The sequence below is a fragment of the Mixophyes fleayi genome, chromosome 9, assembly GCF_038048845.1.
Source record: "Mixophyes fleayi isolate aMixFle1 chromosome 9, aMixFle1.hap1, whole genome shotgun sequence".
Classification (NCBI taxonomy): domain Eukaryota; kingdom Metazoa; phylum Chordata; class Amphibia; order Anura; family Limnodynastidae; genus Mixophyes; species Mixophyes fleayi.
Window position 1 is genome coordinate 19,992,508 of NC_134410.1, and position 13,864 is coordinate 20,006,371.

The 13,864-nt window shown below is 42.8% G+C and overlaps 1 long non-coding RNA gene across 1 annotated transcript in view; it reads right to left on the bottom strand.

The window, feature by feature from the left end:
• Positions 1-3,483: 3,483 nt before the first annotated feature.
• LOC142101479 (uncharacterized) overlaps positions 3,484-13,864 on the bottom strand; it is a 56,251-nt gene continuing 45,870 nt past the window's right edge. The window contains exon 2 of the long non-coding RNA XR_012679024.1: positions 3,484-3,803. This is a non-coding gene — a long non-coding RNA (uncharacterized LOC142101479). The remainder of the gene's footprint in view (positions 3,804-13,864) is intronic.

Sequence of the window (13,864 nt, forward strand, 5' to 3'; positions counted from 1 at the left end):
GGGCAGAATAGGGCGGGTAGGACGGGTTAGGTGGAAGATTGGTAGGCTTTAGGGAACAGGTGGGTTTTGAGTGCCCGTTTGAAGGAGCTTAGATTGGGAGAGAGACGGATGGAGCGGGGGAGGTCGTTCCAGTGAAGGGGGGCTGCACGGGAGAAGTCCTGGATTCTGAAGTGGGATGAGGTGACCAGGGTGGAGGAGAGGCGACGGTCATTTGTCGAGCGCAGGGAGCGGGCAGGAGTGTGAATGGAGAGGAAGTTAGAGATATAGGGGGCAGTAGACTGGGAGAGGGCCTTGTACGTGGTGGTCAGGAGTTTGAACAGGATTCTGAAGGGGATGGGGAGCCAGTGAAGGGCAAGGCATAGAGGGGAAGCGGAGAGGGAGCGGTGAGAGAGGAAGATTAGTCTAGCCGCCGCATTGAGAATAGAGCGGAGGGGGGCAAGGTGGGAGAGAGGGAGGCCAGTAAGGAGGAGGTTGCAGTAGTCGAGGCGGGAGATAATGAGTGCGTGGATGATAGTTTTGGTGGCATCCTGAGAGAGGAAGGGTCGGATGCGGGTAATGTTGCGAAGTTGGAAGCGACAGGCTTGGGCAAGGGATTGAATGTGGGGGGCAAAAGAGAGGGAGGAGTCGAAGGTAGCGCCCAGGCAGCGAAGTTGGGTGACAGAGGAGATAGTGGTGTTGTTGACAGTGATAGAGAGGTCAAAGTGGGAGGGGAGCCTGGCGGGAGGAAAGACAATGAGTTCAGTCTTAGAGGTGTTAATTTTGAGAAAGCGCGAAGACATGCAGGAGGAGATGGCAGAGAGGCAGTCGGAAACACGAGAGAGGAGGGTGGAGGAAAGATCGGGCAAGGAGATGTACAGTTGGATGTCGTCAGCATAGAGGTGATACTGAAGACTGAAGGAGGAGATGAGAGCACCAAGGGAGGAGGTGTAGAGCGAAAAGAGTAGAGGGCCGAGAACAGAGCCCTGAGGGACTCCAACAGGGAGAGGGGAGGGGTCAGAGGAAGAGCCAGACGTGGATACAGAGAAGGTGCCTCTGGAGAAAGTGCCTCTGGTTTTCTACATTTTGGACAAAGGCTATCTGAGGAGAGAGCAATCATACATCGATGTCAACATTTTTAACCCTGTCGACCTAATGAATGTCGACATTCTGTATGTCAACCTTTTAACTGTGTTAACCTTTTAGCATGTCAACATTATGGTGTCAACATTCTGAATGTCAGCATATTCATTGTCGACAGTTCAACTACATACCCAACACAGACCAAGAGTATTATACAGATAAGCCTGTCTTTATTATCACTTGGAACTATATGCCCTACCACTAGAAAAATTGTGCTGGGATTTGTATTTATGTAGTGGTTGGAGAAGCTGTAGCCTCTGCATGCTTTATAGCACTCAGGCTACAATTAATCCATTAATACAGTGCTAAACTGAAGATAAGAAGTGACATAAATCAATAATTGAATATCTTATTTATGAATGCTGTGAAACATTATCCAGCAACATAATCCAGCAATAATAATACAAGAGAACAAAAACATTTTTTTGCCTGATGTTATAAGTCTGAGGTTGCCTACTAATGGCGAAAATATATGTTACCTCTACTTCTGCCAATACAACATTACTGCAGGTGAAAGGGCTGTAATATGGCGGTATGATCAGGCAGCATATTGTGGCCACGGACATAGGCCTGATGATGAGTTGTCTGTAGGCCTGTTTGTGTAGTATAAATGATAAAAATATACACTGTGCATGTCCACAAAGCGAGCGCACATACAGTGTATGCGGTACACAGGCTTACGAGCATCTGACACTTGGGGGTAAATTTATCAAACTGCTAGTTTCCGGTTGGTTTGAAAAGTTGAGATGTTGCCTATAGCAACCAATTAGATTCTAGCTGTCATTTATCTAGTACATGCTACAAAATGACAGCTAGAATCTGATTGGTTGCTATAGGCAACATCTCCACTTTTCAAACCCGCCGGAAACTCGCAGCTTGATACATTTACCCCTTGAGCTTCTTCATGACTGGAGAGGGGGAACGGGGGGAGGGAAGGAGCGGTCTAATGTAGGCCAAGTACAGAAACAGCATGGTCTCAGATTTCGAAAAAAAATTGCGTTTCTAGATAGGAGGCCATATTTGTCTATCAGTTTGTATTGGACAGAGCTGATAGTGGTTGGGCAAGGAATCGGAGCACATAATTTGCTCCATGTACATCTGCAGAACAATTGATTAATGCCGCTAAGGGTTCAATTGTCATCAACATCCTCAGCATCAACATTTATTTATATAGCGCCAGCAAATTCCGTAGCGCTTTACAATTGGGAACAAACATTAATAAGACAATACTGGGTAATACATACATACAGAGAGGTAAGAGAACCCTGCCCCATGGTGGCAGAAACACGAGCTACTTAGTTACCCCACCTTCCACCCAGTTAAAAGCTGCAGAGAGTGGAAGGTGTTCCCTAATTTGAGAGCCACCATAGAGGATTTGCATTGTGGAAAAGCTCCAATGGCAGCATGCAATATACTGTTTGCTTATTTGAGACTAATGGGTATCAAACATTTTAAAAAGAAAAAGTGGAGGTGTTGCCCGTACCAGCCAATCAGATTCTAGCTATTATCCAGTAAACACTATAAATAGGATAGTCAGTGTAAGGAGAGGTACAATTATACAATTTTGACATTTTTGGACACACAAATATTGAAGTGCCATTCTATCGCAATGAGTATGGAATATGATTGGAACATAGAATTTCTTTTGTGACTGAGGCATGAGCATGAAATTGTAATAGAGTGGGCTAAAACTAAGTGATATTGCAGTATAACACAACACAAGTTACTAAGACAAGTTCACGCATTGAGCTGAGTGTAACATGGCAAAAGCTTCAATGTCTTCAATCCATGTTATGTGTTTTTTTGGCCACTTAAATGTAAGTTAGATAAACAGTACTTTTCTTTGTGATAGTATTCATGGTTGTGTATTGAGGCGAGAGATAAACTATTGCTCTTCCTCAGATTTGCTCAATCCCCAGTGTTAGGCGCTTATTCTATTTCAAGTACCGATAAGGATTCTTACAAATAATCTGAAATAGATATAGACCGGACTGCGTCTGCCTGGCAAGCTCAGGATTTATTGCTGGGGATTCAGCAGTGACAGTGTATTGTGGTCCTTTCTGTCACCTCCGAGAGGTCACAGGGAGGGGAGGGTCCATCCGCTGGGGAACTGGTTTAATAATAGGAATTATGGAGAGAGATAAATGAGGAAGGTTATTAGAGATACATTATAGAGGACCAAGCAGGAGACAGGAGGGGAAAACATAAGAGAAGAGGTGAAGCTACGAGTGGGGATTAAAGAGGGTGTAGTGTGAAATCACATAAACGCCAAATGGCTGATATATTCCCTCTGCACATTCATCTTCTACCCATTATATAATAAAGATAGATACTTAATAACCTGAAATAAGACACAGACACAGATTTAAATTTTGGCCAACTAAGTTCACAGTTTTAATTGTATAAATGATGGTGGAGAAGAAAGCAATACAAGTTCAACCAACAAGCTAATACTATACAACCAAACATAGGGATGGCCAACCGGCCCAGAATCCCAGGCGCTAACTTACGGCGTCAGAAAGACTACACCCCTCCTGGCCTCAAAGGGCATGTTCGTTGAAATGCTGCCCAGGGCCTTTGCAGAAAGAAGCCTCAAAGAGAGACAGAATCCTGCGGCCAAACATAAACTCTTGCGCCATGTATTAACCGCTGACTGCAGTGCTTTCCCGACGACTGTGCCTCGTCTGAATGGGGAAAAAGAAAATTAGATGAACAACACAAGCAATCACACATAATTAACAGACATATCGTGACGGGGAGGGATGGAGAGATTTCAGGAAGTAAAAGAATAGGAACTGAGGGCTGTATTTAAGCTCAAGGGATATTAAAAGCTGAGGCTGTATTGGACTGTATTGGTACTCTGGGGGTTAATATTTTTGTCTGTGGAAGGAAGCCCATATGAGTCATAGGGAGGGGTTACGGAGGTTATATCAGGAATGGGCGGAGAAGAATCAGTCCCTTGTGCAGCTGGACATTGCCCACCCTCCCTCCCTGTTGAATGCTATTGTTTCAGTGTTATACAGTACCGGTATAGTTTGGTTTTGGTGGTTGTGTTGGAGTGGCAGGGCCGGAAATCACAGTACAGTCAACGGCCAGTGGTAAGGGCACATGATGGTAGTGGGCACACTTAACCCACCTTTTTTTCAATGGAATGTGCTATTAGTCTCGGTCCAAGTACCTCCTGAGCGGGTTGGCTTGTGGTTGCTTCCGTTAGCCTAGAAAAGGGGAGGGTTCTGTAGTGCCCCAGGGCCTTGGCCCCATTGAGGTAGATATGTGCACCTTGGGGTGTGTGGTTGTCCCCGGTTTGCGGATGTCCCATGGAAGGCTGGGGCATACTGGTTTGCCTGGCGGAAGTCGATTCTGACTGCTCTCTTTTTCCACCACCATACCTTACAATAAATTTCCTTTGCTTTCGCCACATTTAAGTTGTCTGTTTTATTTATGGTTATAGTTAAATGGTAAGAGTATAAGGTAAGGAATTGTTATCAGCCGTTAAGCATTTAAGGAGAACGTCCTGTTCTTGGATGCTATATAGGCTTGTTTGCCCTTCCCAGTGGCAGAGTATTTATATAAATTCAGAACAAGCCAGGTAAAATTTTAACCATTGAAGGTTAGTGAAATGGGAGCTGACAAGCCTAGCGTTTATGTGCATTTATCCCTATGCAGGCCTTCATTTACCAGGGAATAAAGAGGTGTGAAATCACAGGGAGGAAAGAGGTGAAATTATGAGGTTAAGATGTGAAATCATATTGATCTAAAGAGGTAAAATCACAGGGTCCTAGGAAGTGAAATCACAAGGAGGTTAAGACACGCAGACTGAATCAATAGTTTTCCTGAGCCAAAAGTTCTAATTTTCCATTTCGTCCGCCACAAAAAATGGATTCACATATAATGACTGAATTTATAGAAATGTAGGTTAAATTGACCATCTGTGATTCCACTCACAACAATCATTTCAATCCGGCAGACCGGACCTATGAATGTTCCAAGCATGCACAGAAGCCGGATTTGTTCTATACAGTACAAGTCTTCCTATAGATCACTATAGTTCTATGATGTCACAGCTGAGGAGCTGAGGAGGCTGGGTCTGGTAGGGTGGGGTTGGGGTGTTACTTCTGATTGGGGAGTGGGCTGGCCCTGGCTAAAAGCATAACTAAAAGCTGTGTTACTATTTTGGCTCTCATTTATGACATGTGCCTGATGTGCCGCACAAAACACGTCCAGCACACTTCAAGATAACATCTACTCACTCTGTGAAGAAGCCTAAGGGCTAGATTTACTAAACTGCGGGTTTGAAAAAGTGGAGCTGTTGCCTATAGCAACCAATCAGATTCTAGCTGTCATTTATTAAGTCATTCTACAAAATGACAGCTAGAGTCTGATTGGTTGCTATAGGCAACATCTCCACTTTTTCAAACCTGCAGTTTAATAAATATACCCCTAAATGTGTGACTAGCTTTGCAAATAGGCAAATGTGAACCTCACATTAAGGGGGTCATTTAGGGCAGACGTATATGCGCATTTTTAGTGCTCATCTATAGTACGTATTTATGCATAAAAAACAAGGTGACTTCAACTCTAAATGAGCCCCCAAATATCCAAACTCCTTAGAACCATCCTTGCTAGGCTTAGCTTAATTAATTAACTAATTGTTAATTAGGTGAGAGTGAGGGGTTATTGGGACTTTCTTTTTACATGTGGAACTTTTGTGCGCTTGAAGATTATTTTTTTTTTTTTACATTTGGCCAAGTTGGCCTAGGAATGCATCTATCTGCTGAAGTACAACTGAAAATGCATCCTATTAACAGTACGATGCAAAAATCCTTTTGCAGACTGGAAATTGCTTTACTCTCTTTCAACCAGCAAGAGACACTCATGAAAGGCACATTTCCACTCCACTCATTGCAATAATCTCGCTCTGCAAAATGAAATTAATTTTTTTTGTAAAGCTAGGCTTGCTGGTGCATTGACTTCATACAGGAAACACCCCTCACTGCACCCAACTCCTCCCAAACTTCTACTTCTCTGCAAATCTAGGCGCACCTGTTCAAGATCAAAGAGAATTTTGTACTACGCACCTTTGCACTCCATAAATGAGGTCCCAATGTAATACATTATCTGTAGAGATGCTCAGGCTCAGTTCCTCGAGAACCGAACACACCCCAACTTAGGGGATCCGAGTACCGAACCGAGCCCGCTTGGTACTGTAGTGCGCCCTCGGAATTGAAAATGAGGCCAAACGTCATTGAGTTTTTAATTCCTTTTTAAGATCCAACATAGCGAGGGGTGGGAGGGAGGGCAGACCCCCATTTTTCTTTTCTGCCACTGCTGAGTGCCAATGTGTCCTAGATGTGCTAGGAACTGCCGTGTGTTTGTGTCATTGCTCTGTCACTTACCATCCAGCTAAGTCGCTGCAGTATTTGTCTGAAAGTGTATGAAAATAATAATGTGACCTGTGAGGTGGTCTAAATTGACTGCAAATGACTTGAAATTAGTGTTATTGAGGTTAATAATAATGTAGGAACAAAAAAAGAGCAAAATTATGTAATTTTACCATATTTTAGGATTTTTTCTAAAAAAACCAAAACCAAAACACAAAGCTAATCCAGATCCAAAACCAAAACTTACGACAGAGGGAGACCCTTGACCCTTAAAGGACCTTTTGTTTTCAGGGGTAGGGGATTAAAGGGGTTTTCTATTATTGGAAAGGGTCCGAAGACCTTATGCCCCATACTTTTGCAGAGCAGTCGTTGTGGATTTGGCACAATGACCACCCCGGGGCACACACATACATAAAAAAGAAGCTATGATTCTGGTCAACTCTGATAAAAAGTTGTATAGCCATGACCTATGTGTCTAATAAAGTGTAACTTGTTCTCTGTCCCACAGCTCACCATCTCATTTACATGTCCCTTCTACACTCTCTCTCTAGATCAGCATATCTCAAAAGAGAGAGAGATAAAGAGACAACCAGCGGAGCGAGAGAACGAAGAACAACAGACAGGTTTAGCAAGGCCAATTAATCAAAATTTTTACGTAGAAATTCCATTTGGGATTAGTGCAGCATGTCGAGCTGATTCATAAAGCCTGACAAATGATGTTATTTATTAAAATAATGACTCATTATTCCGATTGTTTGGCAATGTATAAGCAAAGCTCGGATCACAGATTGTGACTGTGCTGAGCTGCCAGTTTTCTGCTCGTGGGGTGGGATTCAGTAAAAGATTGCCTCACAGCGAGAGTGATACCCCCCACATAGACACTTTCTTGCAAACCTTATTGTGCTGGAGAAAACCTACTGAATATTACATTTGTATTTTGCAAGGAATATTAATAGAATCAATAGTTGTAATTTGTATTCAAAAATATGAATCCTATTTGTTTAACACATTCAGTAAGAGCAGAATTCAGCAAATACCTTACACTGGTGGAGCCAGGCTCAGCCCGGCAGATCAACCTATCAAACCGGTAGAAAGAACACTCTACGGAGATATCAATAGTCGCATTGTATGAAAGACAAGAGCTGTAGAACCCACAACACTCTGCTCCCACTGTTGTACACCAAAATAACAGACACGTGTTCTCGAATGTGAATGCTATCTCCAGGGACACATTGCTATATTATACACATTAGATGTAGAGTAGAGTACTGCACCCCCAACATGGCATGATTGTGTTGCAATGCCATTATATTTTAAATACAGAGAATTACACCAAGTATGCAGAACATGACAATAGAGAATGAAAAAGAGAAGCTGAGAAATACATTCGGTGTAGAGAACAATACAAATGGTACTGTTACAGAAGAGGTAAAGGGATATATGTGTGCCCCCGCGATTCCTCCCTTATCCAATATAGCGCCAACATTTTCCTTTATGTGGCAGTGAAATAATGTTATTTCACTATTTTGGCTTTTGTAAAAGCCAAAGGGAGACTTTACACACCACAAGTAATGCCCATTATTATTATTATTATTATTATTATTATTATTGTTTCTTTGTGTTACGCCACAAGGTTTTTCCTGCAGGACAAACAGCAGACCATACAGGGTAAAACAAGTACAGAACAAAAACTGAGTAAATCAAGACTCCCGAAGCTCCAGGCATAGCAATTATAGTGAGGCTGGAGCAGAAGAAATGGTATAGAGACAGGAGGGAAGAGGGCCCTGCTCATAAGAGCTTACATCCTAAGAAGAGGGCAAACAGACAGCAGGTACAAAGGTAGTCAGTAGAGGTCACGTGCAGGAGGAGCGAGTAAGGGCCGGGACGAGAAAGGTGAGGAGAATGAGCATGGAGAGAGGATTAGGTGGAAGGCTGGTAGGCTTTGAGGAAGAGGTGAGTTTTAAGTGCCCGTTTGACAGAGCACAAGTTAGGGGACAGTCGGATGGAGCGTGGAAGGTCGTTCCAGTGGAGAGGGGCAGCTCGGCAGTAATATGCTATCGTAATAGTAATGCCCAGTAATATGCTATCAGCAGTAGTAATGTCCAGTAATATGCTATCAGCAGTAGTAATGTCCAGTAATATGCTATCAGCAGTAGTAATGTCCAGTAATATGCTATCAGCAGTAGTAATGTCCAGTAATATGCTATCAGCAGTAGTAATGTCCAGTAATATGCTATCAGCAGTAGTAATGCCCAGTAATATGCTATCAGCAGTAGTAATGTCCAGTAATATGCTATCAGCAGTAGTAATGCCCAGTAATATGCTATCGTAATAGTAATGCCCAGTAATATGCTATCAGCAGTAGTAATGCCCAGTAATATGCTATCATAATAGTAATGCCCAGTAATATGCTATCAGCAGTAGTAATGCCCAGTAATATGCTATCAGCAGTAGTAATGCCCAGTAATATGCTATCGTAATAGTAATGCCCAGTAATATGCTATCAGTAATAGTAATGCCCAGTAATATGCTATCAGCAGTAGTAATGCCCAGTAATATGCTATCGTAATAGTAATGCCCAGTAATATGCTATCAGCAGTAGTAATGCCCAGTAATATGCTATCGTAATAGTAATGCCCAGTAATATGCCCAGCTATATACCCAGTAATTGATAATATGCTCCAAGAGTAGTAGCAATGGTCAGTTATGCTCCAGCAGTAGAAATAATACCCCATAATATAGTTCACCAGTAGCAGTAACTCCTAGTAATATGTCAGCCGTAGAAGTCCAGCAATGTACTAGCAGAAGTAGCTATGCACAATAATATGTAATAGAATCCCCAGTAATGGGGTCTAGTAGCAGCATTAACAGCCAGTAATATAGTCCAGCAATGATAACAATGCCCAGTAATATGCCCAGCAGTACTGACCCTCCCGCTGCCCGATGCCGCCTCTGTGCTGCTCCGTGGCCTGTGGCACTTGACAAACCATTAGTGCTGTGCCAGAGGCACGCACCCCACCCAAATCAAGTGATATGCAAAGGCCTGGCCAGTTACCCATTTTCCCAGTAGATATAATGGAGAAAGGGTGGTTAAATAGAGGAGCGTCAGTGCTATATAGTGCTCTTACTCACAATGCCAAGGGCAACACTAACTCTAAATATGGCCCTGTTTAAGAGCAGTGATTAGGAAGAGAGGGGGAAGGAAAGTGGTGGTCATCGTTTTCACGATTACTACCAATCCTACATCGACAAGCCCTCCAACTAAAATCCAAATTTCTGCCAAACCGATGTGAAAATAAATAGACTTACCTAGAAGCCGACACTGGATCTCCGATTGGATCTCCATGCTGACACCAAGCTATCCCGATTGGAGAATTGGAGAAGTGTAGATTGATGTCATCGCGACATCTGTCAATAGAAATTTAAACCCTTGGAGTCCCCACTGTCACGGAATTGCAGAGATGGCCGCTAACCGGTATTGGCGCAACTGAACAGGGAGGCGGGGAGTGTAACGTACCCCCGGTATTCACCAGGGACCCCCGCGAGGGGATTTGGGCTTAGCTGCAGAGGGTACGCAGGTTGCGGTTCTCCAAGACAGTCACCGGTGTAGTGACAGTAGTAGACAGGCGTAGTCAGGCAATCCAGGTCAGAGCCAATCGAGTGGTGCAGTACAGAGGGAGGATCCAGAGAGAAGTCAGGTCAAGCCAAATAGTCAAACCAGCCCGGCAGCGAGGTACCAAAACGAAACACAGGAGAGTAGTCACAGGAAGCCGAGTCAGAACCGAATAACACACTGGATCAGAAGTTCAGGAAACACTGGAGCAGGAGTGAACTAATACTCTGGCACTAGACATGTGTCAGAGGCTGCTTTATATACCCTAAGGTGCCTCCTGATTGGGTTAGGGAGATTTTGGCGGTAAGACATGCTGGCTGCAGACAGGTGAGCAGAGATAGTGTCCCGCTGCTAGGCAGCAGGACGTGGTTGCTGAGAAGGTGCAGGCGTCCGTCTCCTGCACCAAGTGTCAGTGCGGAGACGGCACCTGACACCCACATTGCCGCTTTAAATTTCTACTGACAGACGTCGCGAAGACGTCAAACTGCAGTGGTGAACATTTCTCCAATCAGGATAACTTGCTGTCAGCATGATGATCCAATCGGAGATCTCCATTGTCGGCTTCAAGGTAAGTCTTTTATTTTCACATCGGTTTGGCAGAAATTCGGATTTTAGTTGGAGGGCTTGACGATGTCGGATTTTTCCTCATCGATCAAGCGGACCCAACCTGAGGAAAGGACAGTGCAAAATCCTAATTCTGACTCGGACAGAATTCGGACAGCAGAGGTCGGCCTGAATGTAACCAAACATTATTTCATCTCCCTCTCTGACATAGTTGTTGCATGGCTAAATTTTTACATGAAGACACTGCACCAATTCAGATGAGGTAGGTAAGGCAGAGGGAGGTGGGTAGGTGTGACTTGATACAAATAATAATAGATATTCATTTACTGTGGCCAAGTATTTACCATGACCCAGATATAAACCTTACTAGTACATTTTGTACATCACTTTAGATACTATCCCCTATAATTATAGAGAATATGCTTGGCTTACTAAAGTGTCACTAATTGCAAGTTGATAAATCTCCTCTGCAGTCGTCCAGTGCTTTTTTCCCCATATTACATGCTACCTAGATATCTCCAGAGAAGATTGTTTTCATCTGTGTTATATTAGTGTAATTACTAGGCTCAGCGGTCTATTGGTCTGGCGCAAGCAATTTACCCCCTCTGCCAGCAGCCCGGTGATGAGCACATGGTGTGGATAGCGACGTGTCATCTCATTTACTTACAGAGAGACTGGCTCTGGATATATGATTTATGAATTTTGATAGAGCATGAAAGCTAAAGGAATGAGGAAAGGTCAAGTGCCACTTAGCATGGTATATTGGATTTGCAATAAAGGATAAATATTCAGCTCCCTCCCCCCCTCAATCCTAAATATGCATTCAGAAAGATCTGCTCCCTCATTTCCCATATTCTGTTTCTATATTACGCTATAAACTCCAGTTTTCAGAAACAATCTCACAGTCAGAGATGGGTGATATTAGATGTGATGCTGGAATCAGAAACTGCCATAAATATCTGTGAAGAGTGTATTCATTGTCATTTAATCCTATTTTTGTCCCATGCTAGAGATGAATTTATTGGCTGCATGATTTCACCTGTATTTGTCTACTAGCTAAATGCACATTAGACCACATGGTCACAGAAATACGAGCTGGAAAGAGCAGAAACTAGATTTTACCCGCTACTGCAGAATGAAAGACGGCCAGGCATAAAATAGCCTTAAAGTTTGACTGTTGCCTTCACAAAGTGGAGAGAGCCATTATGTGGGACAACCCAAATATTCATGAGTATACAGCCTAGGGACCAGTGACGTCCAGCAGACATTGGGCATGGCTGGTTAGGAACCATTGTTTGGCTGCTTCCTCAGTAAGCTTTGGTAGCCAATTGGAATTCAATGATGAAGCAGGCATCGGTTACTACTATCCAATCAAAGCACAGGCTGTTTTGATCTTCGTTACAGTCTACATCCTATATGCATATGACTCTATTAACAAAAGGCAGGCCAGCACCGCAAGTGGGAGAGAGTGAGTTTTGGCAGTGTTGACATTTGGGACAGAACGTCCATGCTGCAAATTAATATTTATCTGGTAGTTGTAGAGAACAATGACCAGTTCTATTCCTGGAAGCTCCTCCTGTACATCTGATGACGAGAGGAACACAAAGAGTACCACTGATTATAATTCAAAGGGTTACTTTACGTTAGTGTGTCCTAAAAAGACCCAGTACATTTACTACCAATGGGGGCTACACATCAAAATCTCAATAAAACCTTCTATCAAAACTATCCTGGTTCTTAGAAACAGAAAAGACTACTTATATTTTAAACAGGGGTTCCTCCTCTTTTACACAAGGAGGAATATTTATTAACCACCTTTTTAAGACGATCCCTTTCAATCCTTATCGCAAAAATAAGGATTGAAAGATTGTGTGTATTTATTAAAAATGTCAACAGGAACAACAGTCACTGTTGTACTTGCGTGGCCCCTCTCTTATCTTTCCTATGGTCACCTTTGCTATAGTGACCGGAGGGAAGAGCAGTAAGATGCAGTAAGGGATCCGAAGATTCCTCTACCGCAGTGGCCAGGGAACAGGGGTAAATTACCCCAAATGGGGTAAAAATGAAATTCCTGGGGGTAATGCTGCCGGTTCACATGCTGTCAGTTGGATTGTAGACCCCTTTAAATGTGAAATTGCTGTTGTACCAGAAGAGCCTCAAGGGTTAGCAGAGGCACTTCTTGAGCTTCGATGCAATAATGAAGCACATACTGCATTTGAAAACAAAGCAGATCTGTCATATTTTTGGATGTCAACAGCTGCAAAGGCATTCAAAATTGCACATAATGAGGCAGTCAAAAAAATTGCTGCCTTTTGCAACAACCTACCTTTGCGAGCAAGGATTTTCCACTCTAACGAACATAAAAACAAAGCAGAGAAATCGATTGGACGCTGAAGACTGTATCCAAATTGCTCTGAAATCAAAATGCCCCAATATTAATGCTCTCGTATCCAAAATTAAACAACATCATTTCTCCAAAACCTGAAGTTTTGAAGTTGAAGCTTTCAAAGAAATTTTGAATAAATTCAATAAAACTTTGAATTTCAATAATTAATAATATATGATTTCCTTCCTTTCAAATCAAGGGGGTAACGTCGGCGTATCTAAATATATTTTGGGATAAAAGGTAAAAAATTTCCCTGACCCCTGCTCTACCACAATGCTCTGCCCCTATGGCAGAGCTGAAGAATTACACATACGGTAATGTACAGCAGCTTGAGCTGTATGTGCCTGAGCTGCCGTACATTACTGTATGTGTAACTGCATTTTCATTACTTGTTAAATTGCGGTAAATGGCAGTCCTCATAAACATCTATGGGGACTGCTATTTATTTCAAAATAAAATGCAAAGCAACAGATATCTATGATGTCTGCTGTGATGCACTGTTGATAGATTTGGACTATACTTACATTTGCATCTATTCCCTGAAAACAGCCGTTTTCTGGGAATTTACATGCAAATTAGCTATAACAATTAGGCCCCAAGGTGTTTTCTCTAACCTACTGGCATTGTTAAAAAAAAAATAATCAAATTCAGTATTGATATAACCTGTTAAATGTGACAGCTAACTTGAGATAGATGACAGAAAACAGAGGAACAAAAACAGAGAATAGACAGAAGGTCAGAGATACAAGTACAAACAGCGGAATTCCTTGAGCTCAACATCTAGGCTTCTGTGGCTCGGAT